General features: G+C 43.9%; 1 long non-coding RNA gene across 1 annotated transcript in view; it reads right to left on the bottom strand.

The window, feature by feature from the left end:
* The window catches only part of LOC137570737 (uncharacterized), a 136814-nt gene that overhangs the window by 64071 nt on the left and 53801 nt on the right, over window positions 1-18942 (bottom strand). Inside the window, exon 2 of the long non-coding RNA XR_011031155.1 lies at window positions 13912-14185. This is a non-coding gene — a long non-coding RNA (uncharacterized lncRNA). The remainder of the gene's footprint in view (window positions 1-13911; window positions 14186-18942) is intronic.

The following is an 18942-nucleotide window of genomic DNA, read 5'->3' as shown; positions in this document are numbered from 1 at the left end:
ATTTTTGTTTCAAGACTACTCCTCACGGTTTAGGGCCCCTAAAATGCCAGGGCAGTATAGGAACCCCACTAATGACCCCATTTTAGAAAGAAGACACCCCAAGGTATTCCGTTAGGAGTATGGTGAGTTCATAGAAGTTTTTTATTTTTTTGTCACAAGTTAGCGGAAATTGATTTTAATTGTTTTTTTTTACAAAGTGTCATTTTCCGCTAACTTGTGACAAAAAATAAAATCTTCTATGAACTCACCATACTCCGTACGGAATACCTTTGGGTGTCTTCTTTCTAGAATGGGGTCATTTGTGGGGTTCCTATACTGCCCTGGCATTTTAGGGGCCCTAAACCGTGAGGAGTAGTCTTGAAACCAAATGTCGCAAAATGACCTGTGAAATCCTAAAGGTACTCATTGGACTTTGGGCCCCTTAGCGTACTTAGGGTGTAAAAAAGTGCCACACATGTGGTACCGCCGTACTCAGGAGAAGTAGTATAATGCGTTTTGGGGTGTATTTTTACACATACCCATGCTAAGTGGGAGAAATATCTCTGTAAATGACAATTGTTTGATTTTTTTACACACAATTGTCCATTTACATAGAAATGTCTCCCACCCAGCATGGGTATGTGTAAAAATACACCCCAAAACACATTATACTACTTTTCCTTAATAACGGCGGTACCACATGTGTGACACTTTTTTGCAGCCTAGGTGCGCTAAGGGGCCCAACGTCCTATTCACAGGTCATTTTGAGGCATTTGTTTTCTAGACTACTCCTCGCGGTTTAGGGCCCCTAAAATGCCAGGGCAGTATAGGAACCCCACAAGTGACCCCATTTTAGAAAGAAGACACCCCAAGGTATTCCGTTAGGTGTATGGCGAGTTCATAGAAGATTTTATTTTTTGTCACAAGTTAGTGAAAAATGACACTTTGTGAAAAAAAAACAATAAAAATCAATTTCCACTAACTTTTGACAAAAAATAATATCTTCTATGAACTCGTCATACACCTAACAGAATACCTTGGGGTGTCTTTTTTTCTAAAATGGGGTCACTTGTGGGGTTCCTATACCGCCCTGGCATTTTACGGGCCCAAAACCGTGAGTAGTCTGGAAACCAAATGTCTCAAAATGACTGTTCAGGGGTATAAGCATCTGCAAATTTTGATGACAGGTGGTCTATGAGGGGGCGAATTTTGTGGAACCGGTCATAAGCAGGGTGGCCTTTTAGATGACAGGTTGTATTGGGCCTGATCTGATGGATAGGAGTGCTAGGGGGGTGACAGGAGGTGATTGATGGGTGTCTCAGGGGGTGGTTAGAGGGGAAAATAGATGCAATCAATGCACTGGGGAGGTGATCGGAAGGGGGTCTGAGGGGGATCTGAGGGTTTGGCCGAGTGATCAGGAGCCCACACGGGGCAAATTAGGGCCTGATCTGATGGGTAGGTGTGCTAGGGGGTGACAGGAGGTGATTGATGGGTGTCTCAAGGTGTGATTAGAGGGGGGAATAGATGCAAGCAATGCACTGGCGAGGTGATCAGGGCTGGGGTCTGAGGGCATTCTGAGGGTGTGGGCGGGTGATTGAGTGCCCTAGGGGCAGATAGGGGTCTAATCTGATAGGTAGCAGTGAAAGGGGGTGATTGATGGGTAATTAGTGGGTGTTTAGGGTAGAGAACAGATGTAAACACTGCACTTGGGAGGTGATCGGACGTCGGATCTGCGGGCGATCTATTGGTGTGGGTGGGTGATCAGATTGCCCGCAAGGGGCAGGTTAGGGGCTGATTGATGGGTGGCAGTGACAGCGGGTGATTGATGGGTGGCAGTGACAGGGGGTGATTGATGGGTGGCAGTGACGGGGTGATTGATGGGTGATTGATAGGTGATTGACAGGTAATCAGTGGGTTATTACAGGGGAGAACAGATGTAAATATTGCACTGGCGAATTGATAAGGGGGGGTCTGAGGGCAATCTGAGCGTGTAGGCGGGTGATTGGGTGCCCGCAAGGGGCAGGTTAGGGTCTGATCTGATGGGTAACAGTGACAGGTGGTGATAGGGGGTGATTGATAGGTAATTAGTGGGTGTTTAGAGGAGAGAATAGATGTAAACAATGGATTTGGGAGGTGATCTGATGTCGGATCTGCGGGCGATCTATTGGTGTGGGGGGGTGATCAGATTGCCCGCAAGGGGCAGGTTAGGGGCTGATTGATGGGTGGCAGTGACAGGGGGTGATTGGCGGGTGATTGACGGGTGATTAACAGGTGATTGACAGGTGATTGACAGGTGATCAGGGGGGATAGATGCATACAGTACATGGGGGGGGGTCTGAGGGGGGGTCTGGGGAGAATCTGAGTGGGGGGGTGATCAGGAGGGAGCAGGGGGCAGGGGGGGGGATAAAAAAAAATTGCGTTGACAGATAGTGACAGGGAGTGATTGATGGGTGATTAGGGGGGTGATTGGGTGCAAACAGGGGTCTGGGGGGTGGGCAGGGGGGGGTCTGATGGGTGCTGTGGGCGATCTGGGCAGGGGGGGGGAAATCAGTGTGCTTGGTGCAGACTAGGGTGGCTGCAGCCTGCCCTGGTGGTCCCTCGGACACTGGGACCACCAGGGCAGGAGGCAGCCTGTATAATACACTTTGTAAACATTACAAAGTGTATTATACACTTTGTATGCGGCGATCGTCGGGTTAACATCCCGCCGGCGCTTCCGTATGGCCGGCGGGATGTTGCGGCGGGTGAGCGGCGCCAGGCGGAGGCAGAGGATCGCGTCACGGATGACGCGATCGCTCCGCCCATGCCCCTACAAGGACCGCCGCCATTTGTCTATACGGCGGTCCTTGCGGCGTCCACTTCCCGGCCGCCTCTGTGCGTTAGGCGGTCGGGAAGTGGTTAATGGGCCATCAGATGTAGGCACTCTTGAGCAGTGGGACCTGCCCCTACCCATTGAGTTAGCTGGGCAATTTACAATTTCATGCACTCTATACTGCATATAGTCAATGGACACTGAGATAATGTGAACTTTATGGAAAACAAGAAAGATAATAGTGAATTCATCAGGTACCACCTCTGCTCCAGGGCCCCATAGCAGATGCTATGGCTGCTATGGCTATTGCTATGCCCCTGCCTCCGTACATTTCTACATTCATCCCAAGATACCTCCCACCTGGAACCTTCACTCCTCCCAGGAGAGTTTTTCGTCCTCTAGCTTGGTCACCTCCTCTCACTGTCTCTTCCAATACTTCTCAAGAGCACCACTCTCCCTTGGAACTCTAACCCTCAGCCTGTCCATCAAGTTGCTATAAGTAGCATTGGAAGTCCACTGCCTCATCCACTAACCCCTGTGTCTTCTTCCCTATTGCTTCCACCCCACCACCGTCTAGATTGTTAGCTCGCAAGGCCAGGGACCACCTCCTCTTGTTTCTTATTTTGCTGTAATTTACCATATAAATGTGTACCAATTTTAATGATAGCTCAAACCACACATTAACTATGTATTTATTTGTACTTGTACTGCTGAACGTCATGATCCTACAGTGTCTTGAACTTATCATGTATAAATGTTATGCAATTTTTATTATTATTATTATTTAGTATTTATATAGCGCTGACATCTTCCACAGCGCTGTACAGAGTATATATAGTCTTGTCACTAACTGTCCCTCGGAGGAGCACACAATCTAGTCCCTACCATAGTCATATGTCTATATCGTGTAGTGTATGTATTGTAGTCTAGGGCCAATTTAGGGGGAAGCCAATTATTTTATCTGTATGTTTTTGGGATGTGGTGAGGAAACCAGAGTACCCGAAGGAAACACACGCCACTACGGGGAGAACATACAAACTCCTTGCAGATGTTGACCTGGCTGGGATTCGAACTGGGGACCCAGCGCTGCAAGGCGAGAGAGCTAACCACTACGCCACCATGCTGCTATTTGTTTTGTACTATGTACAGCACTATGGAAGATGCTAGTGCTATATAAATAAAAAATAATCATATTTTGAGTATTTTCTTGCATGATGGGAGCTATAAAGATAGTTTATTGGTAAGGTTTGAAAATATCTCATTGGAGAAATCTCCGGAGAAAATCTAACATGGGCCTTAAAATCCCAGACATCTCTTTTTATAAGACCAGTCTAAATCTGGGATCCGCACTCACCTTGTGTGTAGAAGGCAAACCATTTGCTTCATCTGCAAAAGGAAATGAAGTGAGTTTTATAAGGTCACTATGTATAGAGAAAAGACAGAATGGGCCATATTCAATTTGAGGTGATAAGATGCGCAAAGCGTCAAAGCTTATCACCTCACACCACTCAGAATTTACCAGCAAATCCATTTGCTGGCTTCACCTGTGCGATGTCTGAGCGTTAAGAGCATTACTCAAGCAAATATTAGCTATGTTCCTGACCAATGCTGCTGTGTGCCGGGCACCCAGCACCACGGCACCTTGCTTCCCCAGTAGATGTGTGTGCACCCATCTGTCACCCGACATCTGTCACTACAGCCATCAGAGCTCCTGCCACTTGCCAGATGATCACCTCTGCTTGCCAGGCTCTCCTGGCACTGTCATTTCCTGCCCCTCTGTCCTGACCTGCCAGACAAGCCAGCGACCATCTCTGCTGCACTCTGCTGCTTCAACTAACACTGGAGCCCCGACAAAGCTTCTGCTGTGGCTCTCCACTGGTCCACTATGTGGACCAATGATAATCACCCTGATGGGAAGAAAGGATTTTATTATTTTCTACTTTTTTATACAACTGGAAATAGATAGGTAGTCAAAAATGACTCCCTTTATCTATCCAAAAGACATTTAGGGTCTCCTTTGTAAAGAATCCAGATGCCCAAAGAAGCTTCCAGGACACGGGGGATAGAGACTTTGCACTTGCTCTGAGCAGGTTAAAAGTTCTTGCCCATGCTTCATGGGAAGCATTTCATCGGAGTGCATAGAGGGGAAAATAACTCACTGGGTTATTAAATCGCCCAAGCAAGTTCTTTACCGACAGGCCGTGTGATACCTGGAACTGAATTAGGCAATGGTCCTACTGCCTAATTTAAGAACTCACCAGCGCTTATCACTGGTAAGTTCAGGAAATATGTAGAGCCCATGTGTGTTAATCGATGCACAGCAGCCTAAACTGCAGTAAATGCTACCTGTGCTCTCAATCTATGTATATTAGTCATTGTGGAGCTCCCTCCACAGTTTCTGTGGAGTTCTGTTTTGTTTGTTTGTTTGTTTGTTCAATAAGAGGGTGAACAATTGTTCTGTCCTTTTAATGGATCTTTTGCATAACACAGTGCAGCTAAACCATACATGAACCAGAATTATTAACCGTAGGAGTATGCTATCAATAACCACACCATAATTATGCAGATACAGTTCACTGCACATCAAAGCAATGTGTATTTTGCCAAAGAGAGTTAGATCTTTTGCAACCTTCTGTTATCTACAGATAGTCAAAGGGTCAATCAGGTAGCCATTATAAACTAGTCCAGAAGTGCCACTCATGGAGAAAAGACATCTTAGGCTAACAACGGTGAAACATTGGATCTAGTATTTGAAGGCAAGACTCTTACAAGGTAAAGATTTTCTTTCTACATAACTACATGGCTTAAACAATAATTACAAGGAGCTTACTTGTAAAATGCTTTAACACACATTTTATCTACTTTTTGTTCTCAAGTACTGTAACAAATAATGCCAGTATAGCATATGTATCGGATTATGTAAAAAAAAAAAAAAAGCTTTGAGGAATTGTTTAAAGTGTAACTGTAGCCATGTATGATCTCAGCAAAACCATTTATACTAGCATCATTAAGTACAGAAATGCCTGTCTTTGCTTTTGCAATGGTTTTGCTCTGTTTAGATGGACCCCTGCCCCTGTACAGTTTATGTAACAGGCTATAAATCCGTATGTGAAGAGTACAAAGACCTCTCTTTAGCCCAGTAGATCACCCGATTTTTCTGATGAAGATAAGACACTGCTGTAAGAGTTTACCTTCATAGGGGTCTTGGTTTATAAATGTAGGAGAACACTAGAGAGAAGTGGAGATGCTGTGTAACCCATCGGCCCTAGTCAGATTTTGTTCAAAAAATTGTTTATTCGGTAGCAAAAACCTTACCATATGAGATCACAGGATTTCTAAAAGGTGACATAATATGTGCAGCACCTGCAGTGCATTTTTTTTATTTTATAAATCTCGATCACCATGGATAAATTACAAAGAGTTCTCACTGCAAATGTGTGTAGGCAATTAGCAAGCCATCCCCAACAAATGACTTGTTCTGGCTGATGTTTTGAACACTTTTGAATGCTGGCAGTGCTTTCGGTCTAGTGGTAGCATGAGATGGATTCTACAACCTACACAAGTGGCTCAGGTAGTGCAGTTTATCCAGGATGGCACATCAATGCGAGCTGTGGCAAGAAGGTTTGCTGTGTCTGTCAGCGTAGTGTCCAGAGAATGGAGGCACTACCAGGAGACAGGCCAGTACATTAGGAGAAGTGTAGGAGGGCAACAACCCAGCAGCAGGACTGCTACATCAGTCTTTGTGCAAGGAGGAACAGGAGGAGCACTGCCAAAGCCTTGCAAAGTGACTCCATGAGGATGATATGAGGGCCCAACGTCCACAGGTGGGGGTTGTGCTTCCAGCCCAACACTGTGCAGGAATTTTGGCATTTGCCATAGAACACCAAGATTGGCAAATTTGCTACTGGAGCCCTGTGCTCTTAACAGATCAAAGCAGGTTCACACTGAACACATGTGACAGACGCAACACAGTCGGGAGACGCCATGGAAAACCTTCTGCTGCCTGCAACATCCTCCATTATGAAAGCTTGGTGAATACCGCTACACCCCACATGGCCTCTAGACAGTGCTCGACCAAGTCAGCAAACCCACTGGATCATTGGAAAAATGTAGGAGTCTGCACTTGTCAAAGTAGAGCCTCTTTATTTTTGGACGTATCCACAAAACAGCCACAGAAATAACACAGCAGACATGTTTCGAACGTCTAGTTCTTAATCATAGCTGGTTAATACTGACATTTTAGGTGAATATAAATGTTCTAGAGAATAGCACCACCCACCATCTCACCCACCTAAGGGCAGAGAGCATGGGCGGGAAAAATTGCATTAACTCCAGTTAACCTTTTACATGGCTGCTGTGTAAAAACAAACACACAGTATAAAAGAACCTCTCCAGTAAACGCAGTGGAGAGTTGAGACAGTATGATAAAAACAGTTCAGGAGCAAAAATGAGTTGACCGTAAGACAACAACACTTATCAGGTCATTCAAACCTGATGTCACAGACCCTACTCCACAAATAAATGCATGCTTAGCTGAGCTTCAGGAGTGGATGAATAATAATTGGCTAAAACTTAATGCTGACAAAACTGAGGTTCTTGTTATCGAGGGCCAGGGCTCAACAGCAAAGCAGCCCCAGTCTCAACCAACACCGCTAAGGATAGGGAGCTCAGACCTGAACAACTCAGACTGTGTGCGCAGCCTGGGAGTACTGATTGATGGGAAATTAAGCTTCAGGAATCAAATCTCAGCTGTTGTGAAACATTCCTTCTTTCACCTAAGGAATATTGCAAGGATTAAACACCTAATTCCTTCAGAGGATCTTCCAACCCTAGTTCATGCCTTCGTCACATCAAGGTTAGACTACTGCAACGTCCTCTACACAGGCCTGCATAAGAAAGACTTACGCCGCCTGCAACTAGTACAGAATGCCGCCGCAAGGCTGTTAACGAGCCAACCCCGCCATTGCCACATAACACCAACCCTGAGCTCACTCCACTGGCTACCGATAAAATGGAGAATTCTGTTTAAGATTGGCTTACTGACATTCAAATCCTTGCACAATCTGGGCCCTGGATACCTGAAGGACTTGTTGCAACTACATCACACCGCCCACAATCTTAGATCAAAAGGACGTAACACCTTGGTCACCCCCAGAGTCCACCTCAAAACCTTTGGAGACAGAGCCTTTTGTCATGCTGCCCCTACACTTTGGAACTCCCTGCCACACCTAATCAGGACAGCTCCATCCCTGGAAGCATTTAAGTGTAAACTGAAAACCTACCTCTTCAGTCTGGCATTCATGAACATCTGACTATCGCCTCTGTAACACAACCCAGCCTGCAACCCTGTATTAATCTGAGACACAGCTATGCGCTTTGAGTCCTATGGGAGAAAAGCGCTTTACAAATGTTATTGTATTGTATTGTATTATCAGAGTCATAAATTGAAAAATTCTAAAGAGTAGGCACACAATATGTACAACTCATTTACACTCTTAGGGTCAGGTTCCACCTGGCATTCAAGCCCTGTGGGATCCTGCTACCCAGACCGAAGATCCACATTGCCTTTCGTCTCAATAGTTTTTTTGTATAAATCTCCTCCCCTTAATGGGAAGGTGAGTCTTTCTAGCTCATGAAAGCAAAAACCCTCCATATTGCCCCATGTACATCACGAAAATGTCTAGCAACGTTTGAAATATTTGTTGACAACCATCCTTGTCCTAGATAATGTTCAGCTATTCTCTGACGCAAAGGCAAGTAGTGCATCCGACATATTGAATGTTGCACAGACGGCACGTGACAAGATACACCACATATTTTGTGCCGCAATTAATGAACTGCCAGATGTCAAAACTCTGGCCATTCACGACAGAGAGCGCTGAATGGGATTTTTGATTTACGTGCCAATATCTACAAGTGGATACGCCGCATTTAAAGGAACCTGTCACAGAAAGTCGGTCTAAACTTAGATTCAAACAAACTTGGGGAAAGTAAACGGCCCAAAGTGGGAGCACATCTACTAGCGAAATCTACACCTTGTTTGATAATGGGACAAAGGTCTGCATCTGCCTCCAATACAGGAAGATATTTCTTAATGACATATATAACTTTGTTGTAGTCCACTGAATACGTGGTACTGAAGGTTCGTTTACAGTTTTTCCTGTCCTTTTTTGCATGCGCATGTAAGTTGTGCTTTAACAATATCATATTCTTTGTTAACCTCCTTAGCGGTAACCCCGTGTGTGACACGGGGTAAGCCGCCGGAGGGTGCCGCTCAGGCCCTGCTGGGCCGATTTTCATAATTTTTTTTTTTGCTGGATGCAGCTAGCACTTTGCTAGCTGCGCCAGCACCCCGATCGCCGCCGCTATCCGGTGCGGCGCGAGGCACCCCCCCCCCCCCAGACCCCTGCGCTGCCTGGCCAATCAGTGCCAGGCAGCGACAAGGGGTGGATCGGGTCTCCCAATGACGTCCCGACGTCGCTGACGTCATCCCGCCCCGTCTTTGAACGGGATTTCCTGATCGCCTATCGCCGGAGGGGCTGGGGGGATGCCGCTGAGCAGCGGCTATCATGTAGCGAGCCCTGGGCTCGCTACATGATTTAAAAAAATAAATAAAAAAAAAACTGCTGCGCTGCCCCCTGGCGGTATTTTTCATACTGCCAAGGGGGTTAAGATCAAACTCTTCAGAGCAATTAAGTTTTGCTTTGATAAACTCTTCTACCGGAATGGCTCGAATAGTGTGGGCAGGGTGGCAACTGTTAGCTCTTAAAGAGAACCAAGCATCATTTTTAACACCCAGGGCAGCGCTATAGCAAATTAAAAATGTATTCTAAAAATAAGGTTTATTATTAAAAAAAACAACTTTCATTTTACCTCATCTTTTTACATTGAAGGGTTAAAATAGGCACCTCTTCTGTCTGTGAAAGGACTTGTGGACACAGAGCAACAGATGATGGAAGGCAGATACGAAATCACCTCATTAGACTTAATTAACCACAAACAAACCCTGAGTCTTCCCCATTGTACTTCAAACAGAAAACATTAGTCACACTTGAAGAATTTCACACCTAGTCTGGACAATGGCAGTGGAAAAGTAGCAGGGGGTTGAACTTCTGAAACATGGCAGCCCTTTCAGCTATTTGAAGCCAGGAGCTGCTTAGATCCCTTTAAAGTAGAATTACCCCCACATTGCTTTCTATAAGTTGTGGTACTGATGTTGCCAGATAGAGTATTGCTCCCCAAATGTACGTCCAGATAGTTGATAGACACCCTGTCACATACATAAGTGAACTTGAGATTTAAATTATTGTCATTCAGGTGTTCCACCAAATCGGCGACACTCGAGACAGAGCCCTTCCCGATCAGAAGCAGGTCATCGATATACCTCCCGTACCACACAACATTCTCCAAAAGATCAAAATGTCAGTATTAACCAGCTAAGATTAAGAACTAGACATTTGAAACATGTCAGCTGTGTGACTTTTTCCAATCCTCCAGCATGACCGGTTTGGCAGTGGGTCAGAAATTGGTGTGGGGTGGCATTTCTTGGGGGGGGGTCCACAGAGCCTTCCATGTGCTCGGCAGAGGAAGCCTGACTGCCATTAGGTACTGAGATAAGATCCTCAGACCCCATGAGAGACCATCTGCTCATGTGGTTGGCCCAGGGTTCCTCCTAATGCAAGACAATGATAGACCTCATGTGGCTAGAATCTGACAGCAGTTCCTGCAAGATGAAGACATTGATGCTATGGACTGACCCGCCCGTCTATAAATCCGTATGTGAAGAGTACAAAGGCCTTTCTTTTGCCTAGTAGATCACCTGTTTTTTCTGTCTTTTTTTGGTGACGATAAGACACTGCTTGATATTCTATCAATAACCACACTATAATTTAATAGATACTGTTCACTGCACATAAAAGCAATGTGTAGAAATGACCTGGTTTGCCTATTTCTGCCTCAACCCAAATGAAGAGCTGCTAGTGCGCATGTGCAGGATCGCAGTAAATATGTACCTCGCCGCTGCTCTGGGGGTCGCCGCGCTGGATTGTCGGGACACCGGAGGATGGGGAAGCCTCATTAGGAGCCGCTAGCGCGCCTGGGCAGGATCGCGGTACGTAAATATTGCCCGCACCTGCGCACTCTTGTCAAGCTTTGTCTAGGGACTTTCGGGGGAGCCAGCGCTGGATGCTCCCAAGCTACAGAGGACAGGGAAGCATCATTGGGACCCTCAGGCTTTCCCCTCCTGAGGTAAGTATCCCCCAGAGGAATTTTTTACAGTGTCTCTTTAAATGTTAATTACAGCCTGTAAAAGTACTTGTTTCTGCCTCTATATGAACTTCATGTAATCTCCTTTGTATTAGGAGCATGGAGTGTGCTGCACTGTGAGATAATTGGACTCCGTTTCACCCACTGAGATTTCAGGCCAATACTTGGAAATTGATTAGAGGAGGAAAGATAATGATAGTAGCTCAGCAGTGGGTTACTGCTAGCCTGTAATGTGGAACTGGCAATTTGAGAGGGTTTTAAGGGGAGTGCATAGATGGTTATGTGTGGCTGGGCTATCAGCTTTATGACTGAATATACCAGTCTTAATAAATGATTAGGTTATACCGAGGCTGCACTCAGCAATTATAAGGAGTGCAATAAAAATTGTAAAAAAGAAATTAGGCAGGCAAAGATCGAAGCTGAAAATCAAATCGCTAGGGATATCAAATCTAACCCAAAAAAGTTTTACAAGTACATCAACTCTAAAAAAAGAAAGGTTGACTGTATAGGACTCCTAAAGAATAAGGGTGGGAACTCAATGGTGGATGACCAAGGGAAGGCAGAGTTATTAAATGCTTTCTTTGCTTCTGTCTTCACAAAGGAAACAGCACTGTTGCAAATTACAGAGGCAGAAGAGTCTCAATTTTCTAACTGTAATATTAAATACTTAACGCAGGAAGAAGTAAAGGCAAGACTAAATAAATTAAAAATAGACAAGGCACCTGGCCCGGATGGCATGCATCCTCGGGTCCTAAGGGAATTAAGTTCAGTTATAGCTAAACCCCTTTATCTTATCTTTTGTGACTCTCTTGCAACTGGCAGAGTCCCAGTGGATTGGCGTACAGCCCACGTTTTCCCATTATTTAAGAAGGGCAAAAAATCAGATCCAGGAAATTATAGACCTGTAAGCTTAACATCAGTTGTATGCAAACTATTTGAGGGGTTACTAAGAGATACTATACATGACTTCATAGTAGAAAATAATCTTATTTCTCAGCATCAACATGGGTTTACTAAAGACAGGTCCTGTTTGACTAACATGCTCAGCTTTTATGAGGTAGTGAATGCTAATATGGATATTGGTAATGCTGTAGATGTGATATACTTGGACTTTGCAAAGGCCTTCGACACTGTTCCCCACAAAAGTCTGGTGCAAAAGTTGAGGATGCAAGGACTGGGGAAGAGTCTGTGTGCATGGATAGGGAACTGGCTAATGGACAGAAAACAAAGAGTTGTGGTCAATGGATCATACTCAAAATGGGAGACTGTTAGCAGTGGGGTCCCACAGGGGTCTGTACTGGGTCCAGTGCTCTTCAATTTATTTATTAATGACCTAGTCTAGTGGATGCAGTAGTGAGCAATGTTGCTATTTTTGCAGATGATACAAAATTGTGCAGAAGCATCAACTCTCAGGAAGATAGTGTCATATTGCAACAGGATCTGGATAGGATGACTATATGGGCACATAAAGGGCAGATGAAATTCAATGTTGAAAAATGTAAAGTCATGCATTTTGGTCGTACCAATGGTCTAGCACCATACAAAATAAATGGGATACAGTCGGGGACATCAAACTTGGAGAAGGACTTAGGAGTACTCATCGACTACAAGTTAAATAATCGTACTCAATGCCAACGCGCTGCAGCTAAAGCTAACAAAATTTTGGGATGCATTAAAAGGGAAATAAAAACTCGAGATGCAAGCATAATATTGCCCCTGTTTAACTCTCTAGTAAGGCCACATCTGGAATATGGAATTCAGTTCTGGGCACCACATTACAAAAAAGATATTGCAGTTTTAGAGCAGGTGCCGAGACGAGCTACAAAATTGATACGTGGGATGGAAGGTCTCGCTTACCAAGAAAGGTTAGATAAACTGGGTTTATTTAGTCTAGAGAAAAGACGCCTTAGAGGAGATTTAATTAACATGTATAAATACATCAGAGGGCAATATAATAGCTTGGCGGATGAGCTTTTTGTCCCTAGGCCTTCTCAAAGGACTAGAGGACATGATCTGCGCATGGAGGAAAAACGTTTTAGCTATTTATTTAGGAAAGGATTCTTTACAGTAAGAGTGATTAAGATGTGGAATGCATTGCCACAGGAAGTAGTTATGGCAAACTCTATACCTGCATTTAAAGGGGGCTTAGATGCTTTCCTTGCGTTGAATGACATCCATGGCTACAATTACTAGGTAATGCCTAATGATGTTGATCCAGGGATTTTATCTGATTGCCATCTGGAGTCGGGAAGGAATTTTTCCCTTTAGGTGCTAATTGGACCATGCCTTGTAAGGGTTTTTTCGCCTTCCTCTGGATAAACAGGGATATGTGAGGGAGCCACAGGAAGTAGTTATGGCAAATCCTATATCTGCATTTAAAGGAGGCTTAGAGATGCTTTCCTTACTATGATAGACATCCATGGCTATAATTACTAGGTAATGCCTAGTGGTGTATCCAGGGATTTGATCAGATTGCCATCTGGAGTCGGGAAGGATTTTTTTCCCTTTTGGGGCTAATTGGACCATGCCTTGTAAGGGTTTTTTCGCCTTCCTCTGGATCAACAGGGATATGTGAGGGAGCAGGCTGGAGTTGAACTGAACTGGTTGAACTCGATGGACGTATGTCTTTTTTCAACCAAAATAACTATGTAACTATACAGGTAAGACGTTGCTCATGTAATATGATCCCATCCACAGCCAAGAAACACATTTGCCTTAATCAGTTTTATGACAAGGGCCTACCCATCTTAACTGTATTAAACTTCAGAATACAAATATACACATTGTGCTGTGACAGCTCAGCAGAATTAGTTGAATGTAAATACATCATAACAAAATATTGAGAGTACACTTACAGGCAAGTGCACTGTGGAATGCCAGTGTGAATAGGGCCCTCTCATTTGGCTGCTTCTATTGTTGAACTTCATGCTGAACCTCCGACCTTTACTTTTCAGGAACACAATAGCCTTTGATATTAGATGGTGGGAAAGAGACTCAGAGTCTCATTTCACATTCAGCTGCAATTCATCAGCTTGGCTGGAACTTCTAGCAGTTTTAATGACTGCTGCAATTGATGGCTGAATCAATTTGTGATGGTGACCGCATGGCTGGAGCTGCACTGTAACAACCCTGGATTACAACAAGCAGAGAGGGCACTGTTATTCACTTGTACTCGTGTTATGCTTTTTCTCTGCTCAGCAAAGAAGAATAAAGACAACAGTTTAAAGCCTAATAAAACAGTATGGAAGCAGATAGATCTATTTTACTGAAATTCTCATTAAGTTAACATATATTAATATGGTAAAACAACAATGAAAACTCTAATACAGTTACTATGGCTTATTTGCTGGATGAAAAGATACTTTACAAGTGCATAGCTCAGAGAATCTAGACAGAGGATACATTTATAGGTCCAATTTAAAGGGGACCTGAACTCAGAACTCCCTCTCTGCTTTAAAAGATACGCAACAGCATAATAACCTTTAAATAAAAACATTTCTTTGTTACAGCTGATACAAATCCTGCAATAAATTTGCAGTGTGTCTACTTCCTGTTTCCATGGAAGTATACATATTGTTAACATCCTGTGTTTACCAATTAGCTCTCTGCAGTGGCAGTCAGCTGACACCACTGAGGGATCAAATTACAACTTATGCTTAGTCACAGATGAGGGAGCATTAGACAGGCTAAACTCTATACATACATACAAGAGTTCACTGTGCAGGAGTGGGGGGGGGGTGGCGAGCATTACTTACCTGCTCCCTTGCCCCCCACCTGTATGGACTCCATCTTCTCCATCAAGAGCCAATACTGGGCACCCCCAGTAACCTCAATGCATGCAAGGCAAAGTAGCCCTTCAATGTGAGTACATCTACCTCCTGTTCTGGATGGAGAAGAGGGAGGAACTTGTAGAAGCGGGTGTTGGGGAGCTGGCACACGCCATGGGCTTGATTCACAAAAGCGTGATAACTCAGTTATCACGCCTAAAAGCTTTGCACGTGCTAACTAGGGTGCTAGGTAGTTAGCAAGTGCAAACTACTTAGCACCGTAGTTACTGTAGTTGCTTTGCATGTGCTAACTAGGGTGCTAAGTAGTTTGCATGTGATAACTAGGGTGCTACGTAGTTTGCACGTGCTAACTACGTGCCAACTACTTAGCACCCTAGTTAGCACATGTAAAGCATGTTAGCACGTGCAAAGTGGCTTTACATTGGCATGCTAACACTTTGCACGCTTTAGTGAATCAAGCTCCATGTGCGTACCTCTCTCGGAAAGGGGGTGTTGTTTTATATCTTTTATATAAGTACTGCTCAGATCCTTTTAAATTGGTTGAATGGCTCGTTAAATGACTGGATGATAGCAATTAAACAAAACAGCATGACTACAATCCCTTTAATGCAAATATTTATGAAATTTTCTATGGTTACCAAAATGTGTTCAGGCGAAAATGTTGCAGGAAATTTGAGTGCAGCCAGCACCACCATAGACCGTAATGTAAATTACGGCTATAGCGGTGCTCAGTCAGTAATTTGGGTGCCATCAAAAGATGGTGCCATTACAATAAAAACAGCGTAGTTCAGCCACCAACAATAGCTGGAAGCCAAATTACTCCTTACCCCACTACACATGGAAGCCTGGAGGTGGAATAGAAATTAATGCTGATGGGACTTTTTCAGGAGCAGGATGAGCCATTTATCGGCTTTATCCTGTGCCCCAATTTCTCAGTGTCTCAATTCCATGTATACCTCTGAAGATACCCTTATCAACCATCTTTAGCTTGTTATCATGTTATTAGTTCAGCACACTTTTTACTAGTTAATTGGAAACAGAGCTCACTATAAGGGCTGGAACCCACAGGAGCGCTTTTGGCAGCGTTTTGGCAGCACTGCGATACGCTAGCAGTTTGCCACAACGCTGGGCTAATGTTAATGGATGGGGCAACTTCCACAGGAGCGTTTGCGTTTCCCAGAAACGCAAACGCAGGACCTGCAGCATTTTGGGAGCGTTAGCGCTTCAATGTAAAGTATTGAAACGCTAGCAGAAACGCTCAGCAAAACCTAAACTGAGCAGTTTTGCTAGCGTTTTGCGGTTCAGCACACTGTAACAAAATGAAAAATAATTCACAGGACCAATCAGGATAAAAACGCAAAACGCTACGCACCCGCTGGGCAAAAAAATACAATGTTGCAAAACACAACCAAAAACGCGCATGAATCCGCTTGCAAACCGCTCAGACAAAACGCTAGCGGTTGCGTTTTGCGTTTGCTGATTTCAGTGGGTTCCAGGCCTTATGCTCTACTACTCACACATCATGAGTGTGGCGATCCCTATGGACAGCTTGCCTTGTGCTCAGTATGATTAAACAATGATTTCTTCTGAGACAGTTCATGAACAATATTTTACACCATCCTTCTATAGGCTAAGTGAAATGTTTGCTAGAAATGTGTATTTTTTATTGCTGGAGTGACCTGATAAATAATATTGCCATGCATGTGCATGTACCTGAAAATTCATATTAGTTTAGATACGTGTAACTACTTTAATGAGTCTTGACTGTAATCCAAGCATGCCGATGCAAAGACCCACCTATTCCCATGTTGGATCAGGTAAAAATGGTGCAGGACGAGTGCCACTAAAAATGTTGCCGCTGTAAGTGGCAATATTCAAAGTAGCAATTAGTGACAATGAACAGTAATTATGGCGTCCAATAAACCGCAGGCATCCAACTAACCTTTCATTGCCGCTAAACAAGGCTTTTATTATTGCTGCCTACAGCAGCAGGGGGTAGTTTAAGGAGTTAAGGTTAGGCACAGGGGTGGTAGGTTAAGGTTGGGCACGGGGGTAGTTAAGTTTATGTACTGGGGTGGATAAGGTAAGACACTGGGGGGGGGGGGGTTGATTAAGGCTAGGCAGCAGGTGTGAGTGCTTAAGGTTAGTCACTGGGAGGGTGGATAAGGTTAGGCAGCACTGAGGGGATGGTTAAGTTTAGGCAGCACCGGGGGGGGGGGGGGGTCTTGGGGTTAACCATAGGTAGAGGGTGGGTTCTGTGTGACTGTAGAGTTAGGTTAGGTCATACCAGATGTTGGTAAAGATTACCGATATTTTACTATAGGAATTAAGAAGAAGAATATCTGTGAGTTACTGATATTGTACTCTCTGGCACTATTTCTATTGCGTGCTATTTTTGTAGGAATGTATTTCTATGGCAATATCCTTGACCACTTTACAATCCATGTGACATATGAATCGGGCACCTTAAGATTGGACAATGGGCTTAGAGGTAAAGATGTCTGCTTATGTCTGGCTTTTAGTACTCCAACTCTTCTCCAACTCTCCTGCTTAGCCTATTCTTACCCACTGGCCTGTGCCTAATCTAAATCAATATATACCTATACATTAACAGTAACACACAATCATGTACAAATGTGCACAATATTCAGGGCCGGCGCTACCATTAAGGCAAAGGAGGCAGCTGCCCCAGGGCCCCAGAGCTTGTAGGGGCCCCCAGTGGCTACAAGAGGAAAAAAAATTCAAATCGGCCTTATAGTTTTTGAGAAAATCGATTTTAAAGTTTCAAAGGAAAAAAAAAACATATTTAAAATCCTGTTGACTTTAATGGTTAATAGCAGATCCACCTTAAATGCTAGAAACCCTAAATTTGCAGGATATGTTAAGGAGATCATTAGGAATAAGAGGAAAAAACAATTTTTCAAAAAGACCTTGTAGTTTTTGAGAAAATCGATTTTAAAGTTTAGAAGGAAAAAGGTATAGTTTTAAATGCGGTGAATGTCACTTTTAGTAGCAAACCTACCGGTAGTGTAATTTTACATGCATCAAACGAAAGTGCAATAAATTTCCTGACGGGGTTTCCAGGGGGTCTATACGCAGCCGCAGAACTTTGGCCAGGGATCGCTATACAGCCGCAATATGGCTGTATGAAGATCCCTGGCATTTTTTCCTATTTTCCCAATTTTTTTTATGTTTGCAGGCTGGGATAGCCAGAATGTGGAGCTCTGACCGATTAGGACTTCACACCCTGACTATACCAGCTGCAAAAAAGGTCCCCTAATGCCAGGGTATATGTTGGGGGGCCTCCCAGGTTTATTTTGCCCTGGGGCCCCATTGTTGCTTAAACCGGCCCTGACAATATTAACCTATACAAGTTAAGCAGTAATGAAGAATTGAGTAGAAATGTGCACAACGTTAACCTTTTAGGATGATACTTATAACACCGGACTAAATGGAAATGTGCATTATACCAACCTTTGTGATAACAGTAAAAGCCCATCAGAGTGGGATTTATCCTTTGGCCTGGTAGGGTAGCAATCTGCCAGAATAAGGCAGGCTTTACAAGTTGAAAAGTTAAATAGACTTCTCATGCTCTGCCTAGCAAGCCGTGATCTTCCACAGTTATTTTGCACTGTGCACTTCCAATACATTATTATACACTTAGAGTAAATTTTAGAGGAGCGAAAAGGAGGGCGTATATCCCAGAAATATCTCAAAAAAACACTGTATATATTAAAATATCATAATTTTTATTAATTGCGTCATACAAATATCTAAAAAGGCCTAGTATAGTGAATCACCATACCCCACCGCTCACACACAGATCTAGTCTCACTCCAAACTCTCACTTCTACCCCTATATGTATTAATGCTTGTGGACACTGGTACCAGTAAATTACACCTTCTTGCTCCACTATGTTTGTTATTAAGTGAATTATTGCACAGCAAAGAAAGTCCTGATGCGGTGAAGAAAAACAAGCATCTATCAGGCCGCAATATACATCACGGCAATGGATACCATCAGTGTTAGTAGCAGAATGGCAAAGCAGGTTTAAAGACAAGCACAGTCCTTGGAAGGTGCCACCAAAACATCCAGCA

Source organism: Hyperolius riggenbachi, chromosome 4, assembly GCF_040937935.1.
Source record: "Hyperolius riggenbachi isolate aHypRig1 chromosome 4, aHypRig1.pri, whole genome shotgun sequence".
Classification (NCBI taxonomy): domain Eukaryota; kingdom Metazoa; phylum Chordata; class Amphibia; order Anura; family Hyperoliidae; genus Hyperolius; species Hyperolius riggenbachi.
The sequence above is the reverse complement of the archived record's forward strand: the minus strand, read 5'-3'. Positions and strand labels throughout refer to the sequence as shown.